Source organism: Meriones unguiculatus, chromosome 4 (assembly GCF_030254825.1).
Source record: "Meriones unguiculatus strain TT.TT164.6M chromosome 4, Bangor_MerUng_6.1, whole genome shotgun sequence".
Lineage (NCBI taxonomy): Eukaryota > Metazoa > Chordata > Mammalia > Rodentia > Muridae > Meriones > Meriones unguiculatus.
Window position 1 is genome coordinate 9,241,461 of NC_083352.1, and position 13,698 is coordinate 9,255,158.

General features: G+C 44.0%; 1 protein-coding gene across 5 annotated transcripts in view; it reads left to right on the forward strand.

Annotated features, from left to right (window-relative positions):
* Dlgap2 (DLG associated protein 2) overlaps window positions 1-13,698 on the forward strand; it is a 715,977-nt gene that overhangs the window by 307,005 nt on the left and 395,274 nt on the right. The gene's annotated exons all lie outside the window — the stretch shown is intronic.

The following is a 13,698-nucleotide window of genomic DNA, read 5'->3' on the forward strand; positions in this document are numbered from 1 at the left end:
GAGTGAACATGTGTATGGCTCTGCAGAGAATATGTACATGTGTGTAAGTGGGTATGCTGTGTGCTTCACTGTGGATGGCAATGAGTGTGGTATGTGAGCATGTGTCTGATTTCCCTTGGGAGTTGTTTGCATGTCAGGTGAGTGTTGACTCTCCCCAGGAAGGTCCGATTGGTGCAGCGCTGGTGGCTGCTGATAGAACAGCTCTTCTCATGGTCCGTGGCTGCATGTGGACGGCCTGTACCAGCTCAGCCCTTGGGGCCTTTGTATCCACCTACACGGCCATGATCATCGTCACTAATGTGTCTTGATCTAACAGAAACCTTCCTCTTTGCCATGGGCTTTGTGCTCTGAATTAGCACCAGCTTCTGTTTTTCTGGTGTGTGTGTCCTTGCACCCTGATGGGGAGTTTGTGAATATATGAGCTACCTTGAGTGAGTGCACATCTTTACCAAGTTGGACCATCCATGGGCTCAGATTCCTCCCCCGGGTATCCTGAAGTGCCTCCCGTTTCTCTCGCTGCTGTGCAGTCGGCATATCTTCATTAGATGCTCTGCAGGCATTTGAACTCGTAAATCTTATGCAAATAAAAACGATGCCTTTGTATAAATAAAATGGAATTTAAAAATAGCTACTTGCTTATCGCTATTACATAGAAATAAAATGTTAACTTTCTATGTTGATAATATATTTATGTGCTAAGTTCAGTTAATAGTTTGCTGATTTCTAGGACCATCTGCAGCTATAACTGAATCACTGCAAGTGCCTGTATGTATGTGTGTGTGTATGTATGTATATATGTATGTATGCATGTATGTATGTATATGTTTGTATATGTATGTACATATGTGTGTATGTGTGTATGTATATATGTATGTGTGTATGTACATGTGTGTATGTATGTATATATGTGTGTATGTACATGTGTGTATGTATGTATATATGTGTGTGTATGTATGTGTGTATTTACTTATTTAGAGTGTATCTGTCAGTTTGTCCAGCTTGGTTGCAGTGGTCAGGACTCTCATATTGGCTGAGTAAGGTAGATATGCTGGGTGTTGCGTTGTAGCCCTGCGTTCAGGTAGGAAGCCTCCCAGTGTGTCTGTGGTGAGGTGGATTTTTGCCACACAGCTTTGAGTATATATATCTCTTCAGATAAGATATATAAGATAAGTCTTTCCACTTGCAGTCCTCTAAAGGTTTTGTCAGTCAGATTCTATCAAATGCTTTTTCTTACCATGGCACTTTTAATTTAGTTTTCATTCGTAATTCTTCAATACGGTGTTTTAATGATTGGTCTTCGAGTGACAAACCAGCGTGAAACTTCTGAGGAACAGCAGTGTTTTGCCACTCTCCTTTCACGGCTCTGTGCAGCATCTGATAGCATGGCGCAGGTTCATGTTGTTACAGACTGACTGTTTTCTGAACATCTTTCCTCGGTTTGGAACTAAGATTAATCTGGCCTCACTGTGACTGTGGGAAGCAGCCCTTTCGCTCTGTAATTCCATCATTTATTCTCCAAGTGCTGGACTGGCTCTGGAATGGTGTCGCTCCGTCTGAGTCCTTTAGGTGATGGTTCTTCATTAGTTTTCTCTGTTAAGTTTTCCAAAGATATTTTTTCTTTTTATCTCACTTGTACATTTGGTATTCATCTTCGTTTTAACTGAAAATTTCTTATAATATATCTGCTTTATGAACTTTATTTTGTTTCGGGTTTGTCAGGTTTTTTTCGGAAGGGGGAAGAAAAGCGTTTACTGGGCTTACGCTTCCACAGTGTAGTCCATCGCTGAAGTAAGCCAACACAGGAACTCGAACACGGGAGGAAACTGAGGGCCTTACAGGCTTGCTCCAGTCAGCTTGCTCAGCCAGGCTTCTTAGAGAACCCAGGACCACCAGCCAGGAGTAGTCCCATCCACAGTGGGCTGGGCCCTCCCCCACCAATCCCCCATCAATCACTAACTAAGAAAAAAAAATGCTCTACAGCTGGCCCAGTTCCAATATTCTGGATGTACTTTCTCAACTGTGGTATCCTTCTCTCCTGTGACTATAGTTTATGTCAAGTTGACCGAAATCTAGCCAAGACAGACCTGATAGGCTAGGGTCAGATGGAAGGTGAGGAGGACCTCCACTATCAGTGGGCTGGGGAAGGGACATGGGAGGAGAAGAGGGAGGGAAGGCAGGATTAGGAGGGGATGAGGGATGGGCCTACTCCTAAGATACAAAATGAATAAATTGTAATAAGGAAAAAAAATTTTAAAAAAGAAAAATAAAGAAAACACATCAACAATACAAATTTTCATGCAGTAACTATTACAACTATTTTTATAAGTTATATCAATTGCATTTTTTACAAAACCCCCACTCAGATAGTTAAGAGTGACATAATGGGCTGATGACTTATATTGCATCCATATGAAAGAGGACCACAGTTCACAGATATTCTTTCACTGTTAACTAGTGGGTGTTAACTCCTTTCCCCCAACACACAAGGAGAAGTGGCAAACTTTTGAGAAGATATAGTCTAACTTGCAGACATTATTATTTTTACGTTTTATAATTGTAAAAACAGAGGAAAATTTTTGGGATAATTTACCAGTATGCAAAGGATTAATTGGTAGATTTGTCAGTTTTTAAATCTTATTTGTTGAAGTCATGTAATGGGACATATAAACTATATCTTGGCACATTTCCTTTTTGTCATTGTGAAATAACCATGTTATTGGTGATATTGGCTTTAAAACCTACTTCAATGTTAGGCCTGCCAGTTTTCTTGAAGTTGGTGCTTACATAGTATTTCTTTTTCCATCATTTTACTTCCAAATGTCTCTGTTCAGATACTTAAGCCATTGAGTTAGTTACTTTTTTTTCATTGACATGAACAAAACTATCTGACAGATATAATTTTTGGTATTAGTTTTAGTTTGGGCTCATGGTTTGAGGGGACAAGGTCCGTCATGGGAGGAAGGTGTGGCAGCTATACCAGGAGTCTGAGGCACGTGACCTGTGGTCTCCAAAGTCAGAAAGCAGAGAGCAATGGATGCTGGTATCAGCTTCATCTCTCCTGGCTTCCTGTTTCCTTCTGGGCCTCAAGCCTATAGCATAGTCTTCCCTCTTCAGCTGACCTTCACTTTAAAACTTTCACAGATGACACGCCCAGAGTATGTCTCCTAAGTGATTCCACATCCAGTCAAGCTGACAATGAACATGAATGATCACATATGTTTAGGGTTGTTTTGCTTTGAAGTGGTTCAAGGTATGGCTACTAAATGTAATTCTGACACCTTTTTATTTAAATCCACCATGTCACTTCTCATATTTTATTTTTTTTATTTGGTATTTTTTTTTCAAGACAGGGTTTCTTTATGTAGCCTTGGCTGTCCTGGAACTCACTCTGAAGCCCAGGCTGGTGTTGAACTCAGAGGTCTGCCTTCTGCCTTCTGAGTGCTGGGATCGAAGTGTGTGCCACGACTCTGCTTCCTGTTTTTAATGAATTATTATTATTATTATTATTAGCATACTACTGTGATAAGTAGTAGTTGCTTTTGCCCTGCTTTTCTTCCCTTGGCTGATTTGTGTGCTTTAGTGCATCTCTTTAAGGACTTTGCTGAGGATTTCTGTTGCCATTCTTGGCTGTTAGATTCTAGCCTAGGTGCAGCATTCTCAGTTTGCAGACAAGCTAAGAAAGACCTAGAGATGTTTTTAAGTCCTTCGTGTATACATCTGATTTCTGTTTAGTTGGATATGCTCATTATGCATGTTTCTAATCTTAGCAAGACAGCGCTATTGCTACTTTATAGGTTGCTATTAACTTGGGTATTCTTTCCTCGTGTCTACTTTGCTCCTCTCTTCATCTGTTCTACTTCTTTTGTGAGGGTGGGGTCATTTTACCTTTCTTGATAAACTCTCCTAAGCTTTGTTTAATGTGTCTCTCTGGGATGTACATGGTGTCACTTTCTGTTTGCCTAGAGATATCTTCTGCTCTACTTTTGACGGGATTTTTCAGTGACCTCTTAAAGATGTGGCTACTCTGTTTTGCGTCCCTGCTTAGGACGCATTCCCTTGGCTTATGTTGGTGTCTGTAAGAGATTTTTGAAAGCTGGAAAAAGCTGAAAACTCTTGATAATTATTTTGAATTTATTGTTTATATATCAGATAACTTCTGACTGAATATAGGAATGAAAAACATAAAATATTATTCCCAAGGCAATCATTCTTTTATAGTTCTGTTTTGATACATTTGCATAGGTGTGTATAAAAAACACATACACACATGTAACTGACATATTATATATTTGGCTTAGAATGCAACTTTATTTACTCAGTGCTGTGTTTACATTTATATGTCTCACAAAATAAATTTCAAGTGATCATAGGTAATGACTGGCTTTAATCATGTTATAAGTAGGTTTTTAAGTCTCATGTCACTGCAAAAAAAGAAAAAAAAAAACAAACACCAAAAAAAAAAAAAAAAAAAGAAAAAGAAACTAGTCCCTTCCTATCCTGTGCTTTATAAATTCAGTCTGTAAATAAATGTGGCAAAAGTTAGGTTAATCAGAAAAGTCAGGGAATTAGGGATGAGTACTTTCCTAAAGATACAGACTTCACGGTGATTCAGTGACAAACCAAAGCGGTGGTCTAGTTGTGGAACTTCTATGATGAGTTAACAAGGGATGATGGATTGTGGGAAAAAATAGATGGCAGAGGAAAGGGGTGTGGTCTTATAGGGTCCATTTGGGAAGGTGACTTGGGGAAGTCAATGAGGGATGGCGGGTACCACAAGAAGGCTCCTCTGTGTTACAAGCACTCCTTGGTATAGGTGGCATCTCTACAGAAGAGGACTTTCTCTGGCCTGGGGCATAAAGCGAGAGTGGAGCAAGCTAGCAACTGTCTGCTCCAGTTCTCTTCAGCTCCTCGTTGCCCTGTGTCAGGGCAGCCTGATGAGCAGTGTGCATGGGGCCCACCACTCACAGCAGCCTTTCAGGTGGTTCTACCACTGTTTGCACTCCTGATACAATCTCGTCCCACACAACTCTTTGGCTTTGGCCCCAGTTATTTCATTAAATGCACTATTTATTAAAGGCACAATGGTAGATCAGATATTACAAGCATTTTACTAGTCTTGGTATCTAAAGGCTAACATTTTTCTATATTTTTCAAATAAATTTATGTCCCCGTGAAAATTTTGTGTCATTTTCTCACAATATCATCCTTAACATTAAATTATAGTCCGCTTTTAATGATTTTTTTAAAATAAAAGGCAATAATTATATCTCATTTTAATTTGTATTTCCTTGTGTCCCCAAGGCACAGTGTACACCGCAGTAATTTCTGGCTGTTTCTGTCCTCTTGGAATTGTAGTTGTAGACAACCATCCACTGTGCTTCGGGGTCTGCCATTTCCTCATTGTACTTAAAGGATTTCTATACATTGTTGCTGCTAGCATTTTATGTTATCTTTAGAAATGTGTTTCCACTTAGCTGGACTTTTGCCTTTTTGTTATGTAAATATTGTTTTTGACATATTGGGATTGTGATATATTTTTAACTTTTCCTCTGGAACATACCATTCATTTGCTAAATACGTAGAAGGTAAACTGAATGGAGCGTTTTACCTCAGTGAAGTGCCATTAAATGTTCAAATGGAATAAAACACTCTCGGAAGCTGCACGTGGTGATTTTTATTACAGTTTATTATCTGGCTCTAGTAGAATGGGAGAGTCTGTATTCATTTTCTCCCTAAACATTATTTTATGATGATTACAGAAATACCAAGCTGGGAATCAGGGAGAGGTTGGTGTAACACAGGCAGCTGAGGGCTTGGAGGAAGGGGGCTGTGTGGCTGGCTACAAAAGAGCTGTCAGGAGCCTGCACAGCCTTCTCAGGGCTAAGGTGAATGGCGGAGAGAAACAGGCTTTCTGTCTGTTTCTGTCTTTGGTATCTTATATGTGCTTGCTTGTAACCTGCTTCCTCCCAGCCTGTGTCTTTAAGGGGCCCCTCCAAAACCACAGGATCTACTTTGCCTATTCACATCTTTGTCTAGAAGGTTCTGCCGTGTTCTTCCGTGGAGCAGCACTTGCTTTGCACTTGGCTCTTGAAATGAGAACTTCAGTAATGAATTATCATGCCTTTAAACTACAGAGGCTTGCCCACCCCAACCACAGTAGGCTTCACAGTGACCCTGGTCCTTAGAAATCCCAGCCATTCTAGAGGATGTGAAGTCAGATTTGCCTGCTTTTTAATACTTGAGTGCCTTTACTTTGAGACTGGATTTCAAGATCACACCACATCCATCCATCCTCTGTTCTTTTCCCCTCCTCTCCAATTCATGGACACCAAAGGATGACACCATGCAGGACAGTAGTCATCATGGTTCAGAAACATCATGTTTAATCACAAAATCAGAGGGGTGGGGTGGGGTTGGTTCTGCTAAGATGAAACGCATAACATCTCAAGAGCCAATAGCACAGCCCCATTGGCTTTGGAATCTGCACAGTTTGTTTCTGTATTGTCACATATAGAAGTTGCCAGGGTGGGTACTCTGTGTTGAACTCAGAGTATGTGAAAAGAAAGCCCGTCATGACCGTGTCTTTGCATAGAACTGCCCCTACTACTAGGACCTAGAATGAGGCTCTGAGAAAGGGATGTCATTGTCTGAAGTTTACCTGTTCCATCCTCTTTTTCATGTCTGACTCAGAGTGAAATAACTAGCTGATACTACGTGAAAGCCTCAGGTCAGGTTTCTTCCAGCTGTGTGACCGTGCACGCATGTGTGCATGTTCGTGAGTGTGTAGGCGTGTGTGTGTGTGTGTGTGTGTGTGTGTGTGTGTGTGTGTTTATACATGTGTATGTGTGGAGGCCTAAAAGCAACATTGAGTGCCTTTACTAGATTGCTTTCCATCTTTATTTTTGAACCTGGAGCTCATTGTTTCAGCGGACTATCTTGCCAGTGAACTATAGGGATCCGATGGCTCTGGCCATCTCGGTAAATCCTGGATTACAATATGTGTTACTATGCCCAGATCTTTGTTCTGCGGCTCTGAACACAGGTCCTCATGCTTCTGTGACAGGTGCTTTAACCAACTGAGCCATCTCCCCAAATCCCTTTTCCAAGTTTTTGCAGGTGTGTGGGAGTAACTCCAGGAGAGGTGATCTGTACGTCTGTCCTCATTGTTTTGGGGCTGGGATACTACAGACACTTACTGCAGTCATTGCTAGGTCACCTCAGGCAATGTTTGGAAGTGACGGAATCTCACCTGTTAAGGTTTAGGGGGATATGTCTGGGGCTTTCCTCGGCACAATGTTAGTAAAAGAGAAATACTTCTGAGTGGTATTGGGTCCTGTGTAGATTTTTCATCTCTTGTCTTTACAGGCGGTTGCATATTCTCAGGGATTTCATTTTCAAGCAGATTCATTTTTCGAGTGTGTCTTATTCAAAGCTGATTTTATTTTCTTAAAAGCATATAAAAGGGAAAGAAGGAAATAAGCAGAAAAGGGAAAATGTGCATTCCACAGACTACAACAATAACAAACTGATGGCTCAATTAAGATAGTTTAAAGATTGAGTGTGTCAGAGAAATGTGAAAGGGCCATTTTAAATGACTGCGAAAGTCATTCAAATAAAATAGAAAATTCACAGCAAAACAAATGATGTTGATATTAGGTTCAAAGAGACCGTTTACCCACAGGGGATTGCGTCTATCAACTCCCCGCATAACACAGCAAGGCGGCACAGCAAGGCGGCCAAGTGAGGGTGGGATTTGTCCTAGGCCAGTCCATGGCTATCCAGATGACACATTTATTCTAACTGATCAACTACAAGGTGTCATTCATCACAGTGTGAATTATCTGTGCAAAATGCATCTCCCTCGTTCGAGATGAGGCAGGGGATGATCAGAGCCACACTTGCGCTCAGGCAGGCAATCTTTTGTTTCATTTCCTTTTCTGCTTGCTTACTTTTTCTTTCTGTCTTTCATCACAGTCACAGCAAAGACAGAAATAGACTCACTAACTATGAATACCCCAGCACCACTTCTGTTTGTGCAAGCTCAGGGCGATGTGGAGATTGCTCTTAGGACTTTTTTTTTTTTTCTTTAAATGTATGATGATAACTCACAGATTTTCAAGTCTGGGCAATCTACACTAATTTAATCCTAGCCACTGCTTCTGTCATTTAAAAATATCCCCTCTAGAAGAAATTGTACCTTGGATCATAAGCTTCATCGTTGCTGTCCAAGGTTTGAGTGCAGGGAGTTAATCTAGGGGAAGGGGTGGCATGCTGGTTCTAACCTCCCTGAGACCCCAACCAGCTCCCACTCCCTGCTCCCTTGGAAGACACTAGTCTTAAGGACAGCAGTGGCTTCCACACCGTGGCTTGGCGCAGGTGCCCTGGGGCAACAAGCACCATGTGCTCTGGGCTTCCTCTCTTGTTTCTGAGATGAGGATACATATAACAATGCCCAAGTCATCCATCCAAGGTCTGAATCTCAGCTGACAGTCTATTCTTTCAAATCTGCTTCCCTTTAATATTTATTTTGTCATTTGGTCTCCAGGGATCATAGGTAGACAGCCTGATACTGTTTCTCACTGGTCCTAAGTAGTCACAGTGATGCGTAAAGATTGCCCCTTCCTTCCTTGGTCTTCCCCCTGATTGCAGATGTCTTCCAGTCTTTCCTGCATTGTGCTCCCCAAGACAAAAATCCCCCAGATACAAGGAATCGCCTTCAGAGGTAGAACGTTGACATGTGGTCCTCTGTCCTTAGCCTTGCCTATAATGCCTGTAATGGGATACAGAAAGATGTATTGGGTATCAGGTGTGGCTTAGGAAATGAGTAAGTAAGGGTGATGTTGTACAGGGGCTTTGGGGATCTGGTGCTGATAATAGCCTTGCTTAGGATGGAGGAGAGATGGAAAGGTAAACAAGACAAGCAAGCAGGCAGAGCCCTTACAAATACTATGTATCTGTGCCTTAGGGACAAGAGCGAGATTAAAAGCCAGTTGCCCTCTAGTCTGAGGGCACATCAGGAGCGTCAGATGCTGAATCAGGAGAAGCTTGGTCAAGTCAACTATACCCACAGTGCTAGCCTTGTTGGAGCTGCCTCTGTTACCTTTTTGCCACCGCATATATGGAGCTCTTGAAGCTAGATGGGACATGCCAGGATTTTACTAGGCTGCGCAATTCTGCTACATATCAGTGGGATAACAGGACGGTTATCACTGCAATGACATACTCAAAGTGTCTCTGTTCTGGGGTGGGGGTGGCCTGACGTTCTGTCCAGGGGCCCACCTTTGGTAGAGGGCCTGCCTCCTGTGGTGAGTGTGGTAGGATTGATGACTGATGATATCTTCGCCGTGGCCTGTGCTAGACACCTCCTGCCCACCTCCATTAGAGGAAGGCCTTACCTTTCCTTTGGATGCTTTTCTTGCCTAGAGTGCATCGTGGAAATGCTAAGATCCCTCAGAAGAGCTCCTGGCTTTTAGGAGTCACAGTTTTCTGTCTTGTCCCGACAGTAGAACATTTATAGCAAAGGGTGTGTAAGTTCCCTTCCCCATGCCTGCATGTGGACACTCATGCATGGCCTCCCTGCCATCTAGCTTTGATTTGAGCTCATTGGAGATGCAGGACGATCAAGATCTTCCTGTCTCCTCTGATACCAACCCTACACGGGTGTCCTTCACAAATGGAGCATTTTTACAATGAAGCTAGTTTATGTTTTGGAGGGATGAGTCTCACCTCGCTAGTTTTGAGGTCAAATCTGGTGACTTTCATGTTCCTAGAGGTTTTTGCTTTTGTTTTAAATCAAATCCAGAGGCACAGCCAGTGGCTTGGCCAGAGGTGGCATTTGTGTCCTATACCTGAGTGCTGTGTGACTGATGCCCCAAAGCTGGGCCAGTCTGATTCTGACACAGGTGTACTAGGGACAAATTAAGACTGGGAGAAGTATAGACAAAGCAGTAGCTGCTCAGCCCCATCCTGCCTGCTCTCTAGGACACAGGTGTAGACAGCTAAGCCACAGGCCAGCCTCTGGAGCTCATATGAATGCAAACCACTGCTAGGATGTCAGAGCAGACAGATGGCTGCTACTGGTCATATTGACTCAACTCATATAGCCAAACTCTGCGCATAAGGGAAACCTTCAGTTTGCATATAAGGAATCATTGTCCTACGTGTGTGTGCACAGACTAGACCACAGTGGACACAGAGGACACTGTTGTTGTGGACAGTGGCACCGAATTGCAGGGCCCTGGGAGTCATGTGGACTGTGCCTCTACTTTCTGTCTTCCAGGGTCTCCGGGCTTTCTATTCACACTCTGTCCCTTCTCCTCTTCCTTCTCCTCTCCTTCTCCTCTTTCTCTTCTCCTTGCTCCTCTTCTTCTTGCTCTTGGTGGTGTTCTTCTTTTTCTAGACTCAGACACCCCTGCAAGAGAGAGCAGGAGGAATTCTCGTTGCCGTCTGGATTAGAGCCAGTGTTAATCTCATTCAGACTTAAAATGCAGTCTCTTCTCTTTTTCCTCATCTGCATCTCTATGGGAGGAGGAGGCAGATAGGGAAAAGGGCATTTACTGGGGCCTGGGGGATAGATCAGAAGCTAGAGCACTGGCTGCTCTTGCAGGGGACCTTGATTGGGTACATAGAACCCACATGGAATCTCACAGCTATCTAGAACTCCAGTTCTAAGCAATCCAATGCCCTTTCTGGTCTCCACAGATGTTGCATGTATGTTCTGCAAAACATACATGCAGGCAGAACAAGTATCCACATAAAATAGTTAACATATTTTTTTATTTCAGTTTTGAGAAATTTCTAGTCTACCAAAAAAACCCACATGTCATTTAGAATAACCCCCACATCCTTCATCTGCACAACCTGCCCTAGACTTCATCACCACAACCCCTTGGTGTGAGCGCTCACCTCACTCTCTTTTTACTGTGAGTGCCATCGCTGACATAGGCTCCTGAGCCATTTGTGTATTTGATGCCCATTTTCTAAGCAGGGCGGGACACATCCTTGATTCATCAGGTATCTGCCGGGCTCAGCAGTAATTAGTGCCTCGTGCTTTCTGAAAACACTGCTTAGCTAAGCACATGTGTGCCTGAACTAGTGCCTTTACATCATGCTTAAACATGTCCTTCCATAGCACTTTGGCCAGGCTGTCCTTTTCTAGGTTGTGATTTCAGAGGACCCCCGTGTGGGACACGGCACTAGCCTCGATGGTATGTGTGTGTGTGTGTGTGTGTGTGTGTGTGTGTGTGTGTGTGTAGAAAAAGCCTGTGCGGTTCCCCAGCATCTGTGTGAAGCGTGGAGCTAGGAGAGCTGTTATGGGGTGGGGTGTCCTGTGCAGCTCCCCGGCATCTGTGCTCACTTCACTTGGCAACCTTAGACTTCATTCTAAAAATGTTCAGCGGAACTTTCCAAAAAAGCCTCTGTGGCAGCCGGATATTTAAGGTAGCAGATTTGTGATGTAGTGTGGGCAGGTTGCTAGGCAACTGTGACTCCTCCGGGTCCAGCCCTTGTATCTCTAGGCAGAGAGAAGGGAGGGGCCTAGGCTGGCTGTCAGTCCCTGGGCAAGGCAGAAAGCGCTGTTTGGGGTACACACAGAACCTGATGTGGCAGGGAGGTGTCACAGCATGTGGACAGAGGAACATCCCAATGTCTTGGTTTCTCAGGTTGTAAAAAACTGTATTACAGGTTATTTTTACCGTGAGAAACTTGGCTGGCTCTTCTGAGCTCGCTTTTGTTCAAAGGGCCACACCGAGGCCTCTGATCCTGGAAGAACCCTGTGTGCTGGGAATTGCTGGCTCCAAGAAGGAAACACTAACTCACGGGGCTCATCTGTCCCTGGAGTAAATGCCCCCTCCAACATCAAACAAGGTTCCCTGTGTCACCAGCTGTGGAGTGAGCAGATGATGGGTGGTTACTGCCATAGATTTCCGTGACCTGTATGGCACAGGAGGTGACCCAACTCAGAACCCCGGCAGGAGGACCCAACAGGCAGTTACAAGGACTGATGCTCTATGTACAGGTTGTGTTTGCTTTTACTATAACTGCTCTCATTGTAACCTGGCAAAATCCAATTGTTAGTCATGTCTCAGATGCTGGAGGTCATGAGCATTTAGCAATGGCTTTTTAGGACAATGTGCACTGGCTATACTCAACAGAGATTGTTAGTCACTAGCAGGAGACAAGCCCTCCCCCCTCTGTGAGTGCACGCACATGCATGCACACGCACGCACACACACGCACACAAACACACACACACACACACACACACACACACACACACACACACACACCAGTTTCCATCCCTACAGTGCACAGTAGCCACTCTGGTCCTGTGGCTCTGTGGCCTGGTCTAGTTCCCATCACCTAAGGTGTGCATGAGGGCAGCTAGTAGCAAAGAGATCAGCGACTAGAGAGAAAGCACCATGAGCCTCACCGCCATGGGAACACACAGAAGAGATGTGAGAAAGCCTGGTAGGCCGTGAGCCGTGGAAAGTCTCTAAGATTCTCTCTCTTGTTGCTGCCTGCCACTTACCTTTCCTGTTACCTAGAGTTGGTATCTACCTCAGACTCTGTCCCTTATGTCATGTGACTGGGGCTGCCTCTCTTTTTTGGTCCTCTGCAGTATTATAGCCCAGACATCTACATGCTCCTGGCTGCTCTCTGTCCCTGAAACTTGGCAGGTTCTACCTATGAAAGTCTAGTGTGCGTGACACCGTGTCCTTTGTTCCCTCCACTCTTGCCAGTTCTCTCCACCTCCAGGCATCCTCAAAACAGTTCTCATGCTCTTTGCATTTCCGTCCTGGATTCCTTAGACATGCCCCATGACACATTTCTGGGGTCTCAGTCTGTATTGCCCCCACTGCACAATGGTACAGGGTTTTGGTTCAAGGAGAAGGCAGATACTTGGCTTGAGAGTTAAGGCATCTCAGCTTTAGATCAGATACTTTCTCCTGATTTCCCAGGTTCCCTCTTCTCTTATCCCACAATCCAAAATATTCAGGTTTTACTGCCCCAACCTTCCTTGACAAGGGGCTCTCCCATGCCCTCATGGAGTTGAGAGCAACTGACCTCCCTGTGGACACCAGAAGCCTTTCCATTATTGGAATAACCCTACCTCCAGACACTCAGGAACTGGCTATATCTCTCTGGCCCTATGCACTGTGCTGTACATGCATTATACATGTTGACCGTACAGAGCAACGCTGTCTTCCTCTCTTCCTCAGGCTGGTACAAGCCTGATTTTCTACAAAACAATTTGTGATCTAGGAAACAGAAGAGATTGAAAATCAAAGGAGATTTTTTTTTTTTTTAACTGAGATTTCCAAGTTTACAAAACAGCAGTCTTGTGCCGGCTCTGACTTATTCTTCAGGCCAGCGATGGGGTCAGGGCCGCTCTCTGTCTTGGAGCTGTTCTCACTGTGCTTTCTCATTGGCAGTTGTGCTGGAGGTGGACCATGAAAACTGCCTGAAATAATGATAATAATAATAATAATAATAATAATAATAATTTCCTAGTACAAACAGCACAAGGCAGCCTGTAGGACCTGTCAGCCGATGCCGTGAAAGCACGGCACAGTCTTCACAGCCCTCGACACTGTGTCCACATTGGCCAGAGGATGGGTGAGGAGTTCACCAGATGGAGCTGAGCGTGTGTCCCTGCAGCTGTGCAAAGGGGGCATTTCGGGCTGCAGAAGAGAGCCC